This window comes from Dicentrarchus labrax, unplaced genomic scaffold, assembly GCF_905237075.1.
Source record: "Dicentrarchus labrax unplaced genomic scaffold, dlabrax2021, whole genome shotgun sequence".
Taxonomy (NCBI): domain Eukaryota; kingdom Metazoa; phylum Chordata; class Actinopteri; family Moronidae; genus Dicentrarchus; species Dicentrarchus labrax.
The window spans coordinates 2,550,058-2,565,182 of NW_026136718.1; the positions used below are offsets into that span (position 1 = coordinate 2,550,058).

The window sequence follows — 15,125 nt, forward strand, 5'->3', positions numbered from 1 at the left end:
GCTAGTGCTGTACCTTATTTACATACATATTACATATATACATAGAAAAACACACACACACACACACACACACACACACACACACACACACACAGATATGTAACGTAGGCGGAATACAGCACCAGCTCAAACACACAATTTCAGGAGACATTTTTCAGCAAACGCTTAACGTGAGTTTGACATTCATGCTCCATCCTCTGTTTAAACATGCATCATGCGTGTGTGTGTGTGTGTGTGTGTGTGTGTGTGTGTATCAGACAGGTGTCGCTGCCTGAGATAAACCAATAATAACTCAGACTTCATTGCTTATCTGTTTAGAAATGCTCCAAATGCAAAACACATGACACACGCTGACAGACTGATAAGCTCTCAGGCAGCACTGCCGCCCTTCCAAAATTAAAAAAAACCCCACCAAACATCAACACTATGCATATTGATAAGTTCTACTAAGCCCTCGTGCAGTGTATCTCCCCCATAACGCCGATCATACGTCTCAGAAAATCCCATCAGAATAAAATGAGGATGCAGGTCACTATTGTCTCAGTGCTGAATGCTAATGAAACCTGTTTGAGTATCAGTGAGGGAGACAATCCCCAGAGCCGAACCACACTGGATGTACACTGTATGCGTTACAGAGCTTTCCCATTGGCACTTTTGGCAGACCACGTGTCCTGAAAACCTATTAATGATCAGATTTGCATGATGTTAACTCAACACACACTTTCAGTTAGAAGGAAATAAAGTAAATTCTACTTGATTTAAACTAGAGAAATTTAAGCAAAACTTCCAGAGACTGGGCGCCCGTTCAGCTCATTGGGTAGAGCTGGCGACTCATGTACCGAGGCGGAGTCCTTGCTGCAGTGGTCCAGGGTTCGAATCCGACCTGCGGCCCCTTTGCTGCGTGTCATCCCTTCTCTTTGCCCCCCTTTCCTGTCTATCTTCGTCTGTCCCTATCAAATAAAGGGCAATAAAAAGGCCAAAAAAAACCTGAGACCACAGTGGCAACATCAGTAATGTGCGCCACACATGTGAGTGTCTAATAAACGCTGACTACCTACGAGGACCACTAATAAATGGACTGTGTCTCTGTTTCACTGCGTTGTTCTTGCTAACACAGCTCCCTCTGTTCGCCCAACAGATCCACTGGCTGCAATAAAAACAGATACCATGCAGTCTTATAGAGAAATGAGCCGACTTCTAGGTTGATTGATGAGTTTCCTAATGAGTCTCAATCTCCAGTTTCAGTCTTCTTCCATACAGCATGATGTTCATTTAGTAACTGATGGTCCCATTTAGAGTAAAACAGACCATAAAGCAGGGTATGCTTTAGGGCGGGGCTACCTTGTGATTGACAGCTCATTCTCAGTGAGTCCGTCCAGCTCAACGCACCAAACTCAGATCAACCTGTCAGACAGTGCTGATCAGATATGGATCCAGATTCTGTTTCTACTAGTGAGCAAACTAACTACAGACTGGCAGTGAAGGTTGATGTCTACTGAGCCCATCATGGTGATTTCCAATGGTAGCGCAAAACTGCAAGCATGGATTATTAAACCCAGGCAGTGTGGGATTGTGGGATATGTCAGTGTTGCAGTGTCAGCCCACGACCTGCATCAGCAACTTTTATAAATAGAGCTTTCCTTCATCAATCCAATCATTGATCCAATTAAAAATGCAACAGCAGCAGGCTGAGCTGCATGAACACCAGGACAGTGGACACTGAGGAGGACAGTAACGTTGACTTTACTGTGTGTCTGTGTGTGTGTGTGTCTGTGTGTGTGTGTGTGTAGGTGTGTGCGTGTGCTTGCATCCACCACCATACTACAGAATAAAGGCTGCCACATACTTTTATTGGACCAGACACACAATTATTTTCCAGAACAATTCTAACAAACTCAGATGTTTCTTGTTTTGGAGAACTCAGACGACTGACAGTTAGATTGGTGGATTGTAAAAAGGGAGGATTCCACAAACGCTGGTGAGAAAACCATGACATTAAACATGATGTCTGGCTTTAATTAGCCAGATTCAGTTAACTTTGAAACAGTGGATTTCTGTTTTAGCAATAAAAAGGTACCCTGCTGCGTTTTCTTTACCTCTAGCAGTGCTATGGATCAGTGTCTTTAAACACATACATACCTCCCACTGATCCACAGTAATGTCATTTTCTACTTTTAAATGTGTACAAGAAACTCTACAGGGCCCCTTTAAGTTTGCTCATTCACTCAAGAACCTTGTGAGAACGTTGCTCACGATTCTGGAGAAAAAAAGACTAAACGCCAAAAAGATCAAGTAAGTTTGTTCCATTGTGCAAGAAGTGTTTATGTTCACTGACAGTAATTCAACAGCGATCCAAACATTTTTAAATAATTAGTGAATGAGCAGCTTTTTGTTGCTGTATAACACATTATTACAGTGCAGGAAGTTCCACCTTCCCTCAGGGTGGTGTGTGTGTGTACATAAACCACTGACCTGCTGCAGAGATGACGGACAGTTTTTCCCTCACTGAGACAATGGCAATGACTCCACTGTGTGTGTGTGTGTGTGTGTGTGTGTGTGTGTGTGTGTGTGTGTGGCGCGTGCGCGTGTGTGTGTGTGCGCGCGTGCGTGCGTGTGTGTGTTTAGGGGAGGATAATATGGGATGCACAAGTGTGATAAACCAGGATTTTCAGAGATTTAGCTCAGCGCTAATACCTCGCTATCGCTATGGACAGATGGGAATTACTAATCTAAGGTGATGTGTGTGTGCGTGCGTGTGTGTGTGCATGCGTGTGTGTGTGTGTGTGTGTATGAGGGAGCAATGTTAGCGCCACCAGATCCACGACAGCCGTGAGTATTAACTGACAATAACTTCATCATTATTACAAAACACTGATTCAAAAAATATTATTTCTTTTTTAATATTTATAATAAATGCAAATGAATACCTGGAATTTAATAAAATAATAAGACCGGGCTCAATGAACTTTGATTACTGTCAGCTCTCATAATTCATACATTTCGGTTTTAGACCCTGCAGATGATTGCATCTGTAGGAAAAGAAACTTATTAGAGTCAATTATCAATACACTAGGGATGCTGGAAGTGGGTCAGCGTTGGAGAGGGGGGGTGCAGAGAGAAAATCTCCCTGTATAATGACGTAACACTAAATGCTAAATGCATGAGATTCATGGTTTTAGAATTAATTTGAATGGCAAGGAGAATTTATAGCCTATTTAATAGTTATTCACAACGTTTTACACACATTTTATAAGATTTTAGCTGATAAAAACAAGGCAAAACCTCTTTTCTTGCCATAAATACCAGGGTACATATTAAAATCCCAGTAAAAAAGTAGCAAGTCATGTGTTTAAACCCCAGCACCCCTACTTCCAACGCCTGGAACCAAAGTGCCTAAACTTAGAACATTACTAATACTTTTATTCTTTGTGAGTCTTACATTCATATTGTCATATTTTTGCATTTTATTCTAAACTTTGCTTGTTACTATAATGTTTCACGATTGCTAGATTTCTAGATTTTAAATGAAAGGTGTTTCAGAACGTAAATAATATAAAACGTTTGATGGGCCGAGTAGAAGAAATGAATGAAATCCAGCAGGCGGGCTTCAGTGTGAGGGACACCAGGAGTCCCTTGCGTGCCACAATGTGTCAACACTTAAACAAGATAAAGATTAATATGATAAGAACTGTGAGATTAAAATGAAAGGTGAGATTAGGAGGCATGCAAGAATGGACAGAGGAGGGAGAGGTGGGGTCGTACTGACGCACTGAGGGATCAACAACTGTGTCCATATAGTGCCGGGCTGCAGCAGCTACTGAAGGAGTGCTCACGGTAAATGTGAAAGAATAATGTCATGATAGTCAGAAATACAGAGGATAGGAAATCAGTTTTTCCTGTGTATCACTTTTTTTATTGCTCTCATTATATGCAAGGAAATACAATCTCTCTCGCTGATGGTTTGTGTTGTAGACTAGTACATACTCATAATTTAAAGCTTTCTGCACACCTACAGCTCATCTTTGGTGTAGCTACAGAGAAAGTATGTGTCGCTTCAAACAGCATCATACAGGCATTAACCAGCCCTCCTACAGACAGCTTACATTTGAACAGTTTCTTAAATGAATGATGTATTGTTGTGGTTTTATCACATCTTTTAACTTATCTTTCTTTTTACTGACATTTACCATTTTATGAGCCTGAAATACAGTTGTAATTAACCTACTCTTATGGTTGTGTAATGATTTTAACATCATCAATCATCTGTTCCAGGTCCTCACTGACACTATATGGTATTTGCTTTCTTTGGCTGGTTTGAACAACGTTTGGCTGCACAGAAAGACTTAGTAAAGATGGAGCCACCCGAGTGTCAGTGGAATATACTGCAGTGCTTTGAGTACTGCAGTGATTTAGTACTGCACTTTCACAAAGTTGGAAGACTTGCGAGACACAGATTAAAACATCCCAAGAGTAAATTCCCTTAATTGCAACCGCATTTCGTCACTTGAGTATTTTCCATGATGCAGATCAAAAGGAAAAATAATTATGAAGAGAAAAATCTTTCTAATGAATGAAGAAAGTTGTTCTTTTGATAATCAGACCTACAACTAACAAATATCTTTAACAGGGGAAACAGAAAACCAACACAGTCTCAAACTTTGGAGAAAGAGACTGGAGTTCTGTTATCTGTCTGTCCACTCCAGTGTAACGCTGCAGTGAGGCGGTTCCAGAGCGGGCCGATCAGCCGCAGCCATCACTTACACATTTCCAATAAAGGGATGTGTCAGTGCGGTAAAAGACTTCAGTGAACTTTGCTCTGCTGTTTCCTCAGGGATCCCTCCTCCTTCGGTCCTCAGAGCAGGAATAAGAGCATTGGAAACAGCCGTCATGATGACTGATTGGAACAATTTCCCGATCAAATAAGGGAATTGGGATGTTCCCTAAAAGTCTTCATCCATGCTAGCTGCTAAAATTAGCATCATAACATGCCGACAATCACAATTCTAACACTACTGATATTTAGCAGGTAATGCTAACCATTGTCACAGCTTAGTTTAGTGCATTAGCGTCACAGATGTTCTATCTTATATGTATGTGTATATATATTCATATAGTATGTAGTCTTAGCTAATGTTAACAAAACTCTAGCTAACAAGCTGGCTTTAGTAATCTAGGATTATTTAACATTAGTTAACTTAAGATGTGACTATATATACACACACGTTGCTTTTATCTTTTCAATGTAGACAACCCTAGCACGTAGCATCAAAGCGAGCTACAGGAAAGAAGAAAGCTGACCGGGGTTCTCACCGAGGCTCGCTCAACTCTTATTGGAGCAGAGCAAAAAGGGGCGGGACTTATGAAGGGTCAATTGTGATAGTTAAACGAGTCGTTTGGTGGTGTTGGGATGCGAATTCGCTCCACAGCCAAGTTTGTAACGTAAACTGCTAAAAAAATGGAGTTTCCAAGCCAAGGCCAATCTCATCCAGAGCCACAAAGAACAACGGTGCTCACAGGATGAGTAGAAAGAGCCATAAAAAGTTACAAATCTGAGATTCAGGACGCTGAATGATTGGGCCTGATCACCCCCCCCCCAAATGTATGCCCACTGTTCCTGCAGCAAATTAACAGCATCATGGTTTTTTTTTTTCTGTTTCTCTTTGAATTTTTCCACTTGTGATTCCTCAAAGGATTTTTATCATTTTCCCTCCAACAGTACCACATCGCTTCCCCCCCTCATCCCCTTAAATCACATCTCTCTCTTCCCCTAAAGACATTGGTGGAAGTAAGTAACAGTCTGCATGTCTGCCGCTGCGATTAAACAAAAAGAAATTTGGCTTCACTCCTCCGCACGCCTCCGAAAGTTATCTGTTCGGATTTCAATAAGGAGAGAGGCAGAGAAATCCTCTGGGTAGCAGGTTCCCCGTCTCCAAATTTCTAAATTTAAACAACAATCCTAATCACTCGTCTCTCCCGCAGGCTTAAAACTCTGCACACTCACACATACACACACTTTAAAACCCGTCCTACGCCTGGAATTCCCCCCCCCCTTCCCGCCTGCTGTTTCATGTCCCCAAAATCCTCCCCTATCCCTCCCTGGCTCCTCTTGCCAGTGCTGCAGGAGCGAGCCAGTGCTTCTGCGTTTGATCTCTTTTCTGCAGCCAAGTTCTTTTTTTGGGAAGGGGGGAGAAGATTCTGCTGCTGCGAGGTTCAGAGATGAGCTTCTAGTCACCGAAGACTACAACAAAGAGTTTGTTTGTGTGTTTGTGTGTGTGTGTGTGTGTGTGTGCGTAAAAGGAGCTGCAGGGATACATAAAGAGAATTATTAGGATGGAGGAAGAGGTTACATAACTCCTCACAGCTGGAAGAAAGGAGTGCAGCAGCGGAGGAGGAGGGAGATTTTTATTTAATTCAGAGAGGAACAAGAGGGAATAATAAATTTGAAGGAGCGAGGCAGTTAGGAGGAGAGCTGCAGGGTGAACAGAGGATCAAAGATGTGGAAATAAAATTTAAAAATATTGTTCCTCAGTGAGTCACTTTGTAAAACCGGCCAAAAACCTGTACAGCAGTTCCTCAATGACGATATATCTTCATATTTAGTGAATTTTTTAAGAGCTTTCAGAGAAATCCTCCTATGCTAACAACTCTCCCTATAAACATAATTAATAAAAACATCTAGCTGAGTTTCTTTTGTCTTTTTATGTCATTTAATTTTAACCAAATGGAACAAAGTTACAGTGGAACATTTCAATCTCCACCACGTTTCTCTAACACGTTTCAAAATATTAAAAGGCTGCTACAGCGCCACCATCAAGAGAATTAACCCCTTTTTTGAGTTAACATTAGAAGTATTTAGATCTTTTATTTAAACTTAATACAAGGAGTTTTTAACTAAAAGACTCTCAATTTAATACTGATGCCTCTATATGACCTACACAAACAAACAAGACCATCGGATTCACTTAAAATCAATGAAACGAGGCGGTGGAAACACGCTTCTGTCACCATAAACAACACAAAATGAAATTTCCTTGTAGGGACTTTAAGTAAAGTAGCATAGCACACTATAAGAAGGCCGCTAAATGTACTCCAAGCTATAAGTTTAGTTTAAAAGGGGTCACTCATAGTGAAGAACTTGCAGAGCGTAATCAGTCCACAGCTTTTTAGCCTCTTTTTGCTCCTAGTTTTGGTTCTGTGGCATATTAACTGTTCATTGTCGGTTGGCATATTTCAGGCTATTTAAACTTTCCTGCAATACTACAGGACAGTTTCAGGTTGCTGCAATCTACTTGATACAACTGTTTCGCCATAATGGGGTCCAGCACTTCTTTTAGAGACCCCCACCAAAGCTTAGATTATAACTCAAACCCTGATTGTCAGTGATTCCAGCAAACAAGCTCTGATAAACCCACTGTAGACTCCCTGCTCAGACATCAGACAGACACAGTTCCAGACCAGCTTGTGAAGACAGTGGAACATCTAGCTGCTCAAGAGGTAGCTAATACAAGACAGAATAACAGGATATAATGGAAGAACGTATTTAATAGATATGGTGAGACTTTTTAAAGATGTGCTGGTCACCAATGTTACAAAACATAATTCAGTACCAATAAAACCTCTAATAAACATGTCGTTTTTGATGTTTTTACATTACTTAAGTTATTTATACCAAGCATAATAAAAAATTCTGGAAGTCTGGAAATTAAAAATACAGTTTATTAAGGTTTTGTATAATTACATTGAATAATTTATGTGATTAAGAAGCACACACTAATCATAGGTCAAAATATTACAACATTGGACTGAATTATAAACTAAATGAGGAGTCGTTTGGGATCTGAAAGAGCCGACTCTTCTTGCTGAGCTGAGCCAAATCCTCTGGATCGCTAAAAACAGGAGGAGGAGGAGACCAAACCAGAGCTAAAAAGTAGAGTGAATACTGGACTTTAATTTGTCAAGTGGACTCAAACCCCTCTCTGCTGCATGTGTGTGTAGGCTAATGTATGCTAAACATTAGCCTATAACAACTTTACATGGTGATAATATTTCAATGTTACACCTACAGCTGGATGCACTGACCCAAAGAAGCCAAAAGCATTATAATTATTAATGGAACATTATTACTGATACATTAATGTGTAAATTTAATGGTGTTGCTCGTGTAGGTGGAGCTAATTATAGCTACTTTACATACTGTTGGATAGTTTAATCTTTGATAATGCCTCATATTTTATAAGATTATTATATATTTTCTTTATACAATCTTAATCATCAACTAGTAGTTGTTAGATAACCGTAGTGAAATGAAAAGTGCAATATTTCCCTCAGGAACTGCTCTTGAAAAAAACTGCAGTTGGAAAAAAGCAAGAAAGAACAAAAGGTTAGCAGAGTTGAAAGAGGCAGTATTTACTGGTTAAGTTCGGACACTTTTAGAAAGACTTCGACAGAGAAAATCTTCTCTCCTCTCCTCTGTGACTGTTTAATGATGGCAATTTCACCCTGCAGCTATCAGGCTCTGACACTTATTCTCTTTATCACCCCGCTCTCTCTGTGACAGTGATTGCACCAGGCGGAGGTTCACAAATCCCTCAGTCCTCTTTTTCTCACGCTCCCTCCGTCTCTCACTTGCTTACTCCAGTAATTGACGACGATTGGCCCTTTCTGGAGAGCGGGAGCTGGCGTTTCGAGTCCGTGATGAGATTTTCTCACCTCGATCCTCACTAATACCTTACTCATTTTCTTTGTCTCCCCTCGCTGCCAGTGTCTAATGGTAGCGTGGCTGCTTTTCAGGTTTTCTTCTGAGAAAAACGCCACCCTCAACAGTTTCTGGATTTGCGGAGATTTACCGTTCGCTGGTTGATACGAGCACAGGGCTGCCTGTGCTGTCATCAAGAACCACCAAGGCCGCTCCTCCCTGGGCTGGAGGTTGTCAGGTTTCCAGCCTGATCCATGTGGGTCACGCAAGAAAAAGCATGAGCTTCCATTTCAGAATTACCCACGGATCAAGGGCTCCAAAAGATGGATTTACAGATAGATTTACAATTTGGGAGACATGATGAATGATATGTGAGCGAGGGAGACAAACGGATGCTGTTTTCCTAGGGTTTAAAGTTGAGGGGAATCATGCGATTTGAGGTCGAAAAGACGGCTTTGGTTCAGATACTTCTACTGCTTTTCCCATTTCTGAAATCAAGTCAAACAGATCATTTTTCTACAATTGGATCCAGTGGAAAAAATAGACAGAATTATGAACAAAAGAAGCAGCAGAGAACGAAGGAAGAAAGAGAAGAGGAGGGGGGAGATTGCTTTATAAGCCAAGTAATGAAATGACAAATGGGAAGAATAAATTGCAGAATGCAAGATGTATAACAAAATTTTCCACAGAGGAGAGCGAGGACGGGCTGGAGGTACGATTAGATAAGAGGGCGAGGGAGGAATGGAGGAGAAAAAGATAAATGAGGAAGAGATTGTTTTAGAGGTAATGGTGTAGTGAAGTGGGGTTTTATTAAATGAGAAAAGTAAGTGATGGAGGGAGTGTTCGGGGGGGAGGGGGGATGTGGGTGGATAACATGAACCGGAGCACTTCAAAGTGTGTGTGTATGGACGTTTGTGTGTCCTAAAACAGCGTATAATTGAATCTCTCATGGATGCAGTTGGCGGGCACGCTGCAGAAGATGCATGGGTCGGCTAATACAGGGTGACAAATGCACTAATACACATACACACACACACACACACACACACACATACATACGACAACTGCAAGCAGCAAACACGCATGTAATCAAAAAGACATCTTTTATATTTAAACGTCATATTTAGCACACGTGGGGAGCACCGTGCGTTATTTTAGATACTCTTTCTGTGTAAAGTGGAAATAAGCAAACAGAGCAGCCGAGGGGGAAGCGCCCCGCCGAGCGAGGAGAAACAGAAAATGGGTTAGAGAGAGAAACCCCAGCGGGACTGAATAATTAGCAGAGGAGAGGAGAGTGACTGAGAGACAACTGAACAGAAAGATGGAGGCAGTGAGTGAGAAGAGAGTCAGGGATGTGAGAAATGGGGTCAGACCGCACAAAATGGGAAATGATGGAGATGTGAAACAGAGGAAGTGAGGAAGAGAGAGTTGTATAAAGCCTGAGAGACACGTCCGTCACTCCGGCACACCAATTGAGATCCTGGGATTTATGGGGAACACAATTCTCCCAGGCGTGTGTGTGTGTGTTGGCAGCACTGAAGCATATTTTACGTTCTGAAACAAACCTTAGTAACACTAACACAAAGTCCAAAATAAAGACTCTGAGCTCTGATTTGGTGGCCTGTCTCACCACTTGTTGAACCACTTGCATGGTTTCCATTTCCAGGTCTTTCACTCTGTTTTGTTAAACTTCAGACTGAGTAACCACTGCAGCTTAAAGGCTGATGCAGATATATTTCTATGATAGCGAGATTTAATAGCATGTTGGCATGGTAACATCAGCTAATTAGCACTAAACAAAATGTACATTTGAGGCTGATGGGAATGTTATTAGATGTGTAGGAATAAAGTAATTTAAAATTTGGCCCAAAGATGGTGCTAGACTAAAAGTCAGGCGATCACTAAAGATCTAAATTTCTGACGACCATAAATGTCTGAACAAAATTCCATGGTAATCAATCTAATGGTCGTTTTGATATTTCACACTGAACCCAAGTGGCAGACCGACCATCCATCAGTTTCATTCCTACAGCCATGCATTGGCTAAAACGTCCATGCTTCCACTGGTTTGAACAATTTTAGAATTGCCGGTAAAAATGGTTCTTAAAGCCCCCACAAGGAAATGCCCTTTTGTGATGATTCTGGTGGTCCCTGTGGAGAAAATCACATGTTTCTATCACCTTGTTTCATTGATTTCAAGGGGAATCTGTCCCAGTAGCAATAATTATGAATAATTATTTAGAAATAACCAATCTTCTCGCTGATGGTTTTGTTTGTTTATTAGTTCTATAGAGGCATCAGTTTTACATTGAGACTGTTTCATAACCAGCTATAAACACCTTTTAATAGGTTTACTTCAATCACAATATGACTGGATCGTGTGATAACGATTGACCTCAGTAATGTGGCTGTGGACTGAAATATTTATGTAAATGAGGCACCTCTTTGTGAGGAATAAATCAGTCCCTCAAATGTGTGTCCACCTCCACACAGCTGCTATAACCATTGCCTGCAAACACAGTTTCTGCTCCTTTATTAGATTTTTTTCTTTAAACAGGGAGCAGAGTTTCAGATAAAAAGCTCAAACTGGGGCATTAACAGTTGTTCTGGCTCCAGCCGGCTGTGGCACACTGCCCTCCCAATAAACCAGGAGAAAAGTGCATTTCATTTTGAGGTAAGTGTTTTTTCAGACCTGGCCAAGCTCTTTCCTCTCAGCCCTGATGGTAAAAATGTCCTTTCCAATGATTTGTCTTGGGTGACAGAGAAGAGAACAAATCCAAACTTTTGTTCCCACTTCTATTTTCCTTCAGAATTCAGGACCTCAAATGGGCCGGGGAAAGTCTTGGAGAGACTCAGAAACTTCCTGATTAGAGTGAAAAGGACCAATCGTCAGCATTTCGAGCACAGTCGCTCTTCCAACTGATGCGGAACCTTCCAAAACTTCCCATGAGCCGGTTAGACAGGCTCCAGAATGAATTAAAGAAACACAAGGAGAAAGGGAAAGAGACAGCCAGCATGTATCGTAAGGAGCTGGTGAGTCGGCGGGGCAGCACTTCAGGACAAAAGGAAGGAAGGAAAGTTGCTGTGCTGACGGGTGCTAACCTGCGAACTAGTTCCTACAATCCGGTTTGAGTGTTGTAGGAAATGTTTCAATACTAATGCTGATGTTACAGTATTGATTCCAAAACAATACTAGAAATAATGTTTTTCTACATTTTAGTAAATTACGGGTTAAGTAAAAGGACTATGGACTTTTGAATCAAGGATCACATGGAAAGAATTGGGAATGCCAAAAAAACTAGGATAAAATTGAATGTTGTAGCTGTTGGAAACTGTTACACATCTGATAAAAGATCAATCAAATATAATGAGATGCTGCTGCTGGATACCAACTGAGATAACTGATCTACATGAACTCACATTAGAGGAACAGGCTCATGGGTGTTCTTAAAACAGAACAATGTTTTTTTATTCCATTGTATTAACTCATCACACATGCTTTAATCTCCACACAGTCTGCAGCCAATGTGAGAAAAAGAGTGAGAAAGTCATCCAATATTAATTTCAACCACTTTTAACCAAAGTGCTGTGCTGCCAGAGGGAGAACGAGGGGATGACAGGGAGGAAATATAAAAGGGGACTAAATGACATTGAGACAACAAGAGAGAGAATGATTGGACGGAGTTCTGGAACAGAAGAGCAGAGACACGAGAGATATAAGCCACACATCAATGGACCAAACTAAACGAGCCAAGTGTGTGTGTGTGTGTGTGTGTGTGTGTGTGTGTGTGTGTGTGTGTGTGTGTGTGTGTGTGTGTGTGTGTGTGTCAGAGGTGGCCTGGTGAGTTCAGAGGCAGTTCAGCTCTACCCTGGAGTGCAGCAGCAGCGGTGACTTTAAACCAAGTTAATAGGAAAAAAAAAGCTAAAATGAGATCAGTACAAAGTCCGCAGAGACGCAGAGGGAACGAGTGGAGGAGAGAGAAGAAGAATGACTAATGACTGGACGGTAGATATGGCTCTCATCTGTGAGCTCTTCCATTAATAAAACATTAGACTGTCTCTACAGAATGTTACTTTTCATCTATAATTATCTCCCGGCTCTCCACCCTCCATACATCCACAGATGGAGGCCCCCCATTTGAGGAGCGATTACGGTCCCTTTACTCTGCAAAAAACCTCTCTTTTCTCTCCACAGATTTGAATGGGCGTTCAGGTGTTTGAGATGAGAGGGAGAGAGGGCATAATAATCGCAGTGATCGCAGATAGAAAGGTTGGACGGGGAGATTGCGTACACAATTTAGGAACGGAAAGAGTGGGAAAAGGAGGGAGGGAGATTATTTCTGCCTGCGCCGCAAACAAAGGCGGTAAATACAGGTGTTATGTTATCTGCTGCTTTAATCGCTGCCCTGTCTCACGCTTCACAGGCGGACCGAGAGTTGATTGCAGAGCTGAAAGGTGAAGTTTTTCCCACAGATTATAGAACAGGACGAGGCTGCAGCCACGCAAGCAATTTTTGCACGGCTGCAATGTGAAGTGTGAAGACAGTGTGAACGATTTGTTTTTTATCCTTAGCAGTGGTAAAATAAATGTAAAAATTGTGTTATTTAGCCCAAGTATTGGACTTTTATTTGGATTTTGACCTGATGATGGCGTTAGATGAAAATGCAGGTGATCACCGGTCAAAATGTACAAATTTAGTGCCAATACATCACATGATAGTTGAGATATTTGACAGAACGTCATGACTATCTTTGTCAAGGTATTTGAACGCCTCTTCAGATGTAGAGTCTTTGTCCTGACTGATGCCAATATCAATAGTTGATGTTAACAAAGTACATATTAGACTTGTGTGTGTGCACCGTGCTTGACTGCTCATGTGAATCCATGCCAAGCACTGGCTGCATTGATATAATAGTAGATCACATGGTGTTTAAAATCCTGCTCTTTTGGACCACTGCGACTCCACAAGACCATTTTATACTGAATATACCTTTAATGCTTTAACATATAAGGCCATTTTAACATTGTGTAGAATGTGCTGTGTGAAGATGAGCATGTTAAACAGTCACGCTGCTTGCTGATTAATGCATTAATTAGTAGAATTAATGAGTATGTTAGCATAACTGGTTATGTTTAATAAATGATGGTGATTCTGTGAGAACATCAGTCAGCTGCCGAGTGCGAAAACAGCTGAGAGTCATTATACTTCCATAAAGATGTCATGTTTCTGCGTGACAGAGGAAATAATGACACCAAAACAAACACAGTCCCACACACACCTGCCTCCATGCATGCATCAGTGTGAAGCCACGCTGCGTGACCGGGAAAAGGCAAGGTAAGGAATTCCAAAAGGCCAACAGGAAAATGTTTCCACTCAAATCCCAAACGCGGCAGGAACGAGGAACCACGGACAGAGAGTGAGAGAGTGAGAGAGCAAAACGCTGACCTTCAAAACCCAACCAATGTGTAAAGAATGTGTAACACAGCACCTTCTGCCATAAGGCATCAGTTGTGTTTATGCTGTGGTTTTCATAAAACACACACTGATTCGACTGACACTGCAGAGCTGTCACAGTGAGGCTCCCGCGACCTGCAGCATCTACGGCTCACGTTCCCATGCTTCCCATCCCACAGGTCACATCTACAACTCATACTTATAATGAGAGAGATGAAAAAGATAAATAAACAGCGGGGAAACAAAGACAACATGAACCTCTGAAAAAAGCCCCTGTGAAAAGCCTCTAGTGAGATGATGGGTGATGAAAATAGATTTCTTAATATAGTAAAATGACACATTTTGTTTATATATTAAAATAAAGAAAACAATAAAGAAAACAGACAGTGCTGCTGTAACTGTGAGCAAACAGTACACTATAAACCTGACAGCAACTTAAGCCTCCAAAAAAATCACTCATTCATTAAAGCTTATATAATAATAGAGGTGTAAGCATTATAATGCTGTATACAGCTTTTTGTTATTTCAGTTTATTAATCATCATAAGCTGAAGTATGCATCCAAATACTTCTTAATGATCACCCAAAATGTAAAGATTTTATGTTAGTCACATAAAAACCACAGAAAGTTAATTGGCTACCATTTCATGATTCCTTAATTATAATAAGTTATTTTTATTGTACGTCAGCTGTTTTGTCAGGTAATGTAATAATTTGCTTTAGTGGAAGAAAACTGAGTAAATTTAACATAAATTGCAACATTTGTATAAAGAAGATGCATTTAAGTTACTTTATTCAAATAATTAACGTGAACACATTTTAAATACGTTTGGAGAAATGCTGCATATGAGTAACTTCAATGAACTCAATGGAATTGGTACAATTATTTAATTTATGTAACCTTAATAAAACTAACTCATGGGGTTTCACAGTGTATGTGTTACATTATAAACTAACCCATCTGCTCAAAAGTGAC

At 40.9% G+C, this 15,125-nt stretch overlaps 1 protein-coding gene and 1 long non-coding RNA gene across 2 annotated transcripts in view; both read right to left on the minus strand.

Moving 5' to 3' along the window:
* The window catches only part of pik3r3b (phosphoinositide-3-kinase, regulatory subunit 3b (gamma)), a 211,258-nt gene that overhangs the window by 178,894 nt on the left and 17,239 nt on the right, over positions 1–15,125 (minus strand). The window lies entirely within an intron of this gene.
* Positions 7,695–15,125, minus strand: part of LOC127349837 (uncharacterized) — a 17,887-nt gene continuing 10,456 nt past the window's right edge. Inside the window, exon 2 of the long non-coding RNA XR_007880427.1 lies at positions 7,695–12,381. This is a non-coding gene — a long non-coding RNA (uncharacterized LOC127349837). The remainder of the gene's footprint in view (positions 12,382–15,125) is intronic.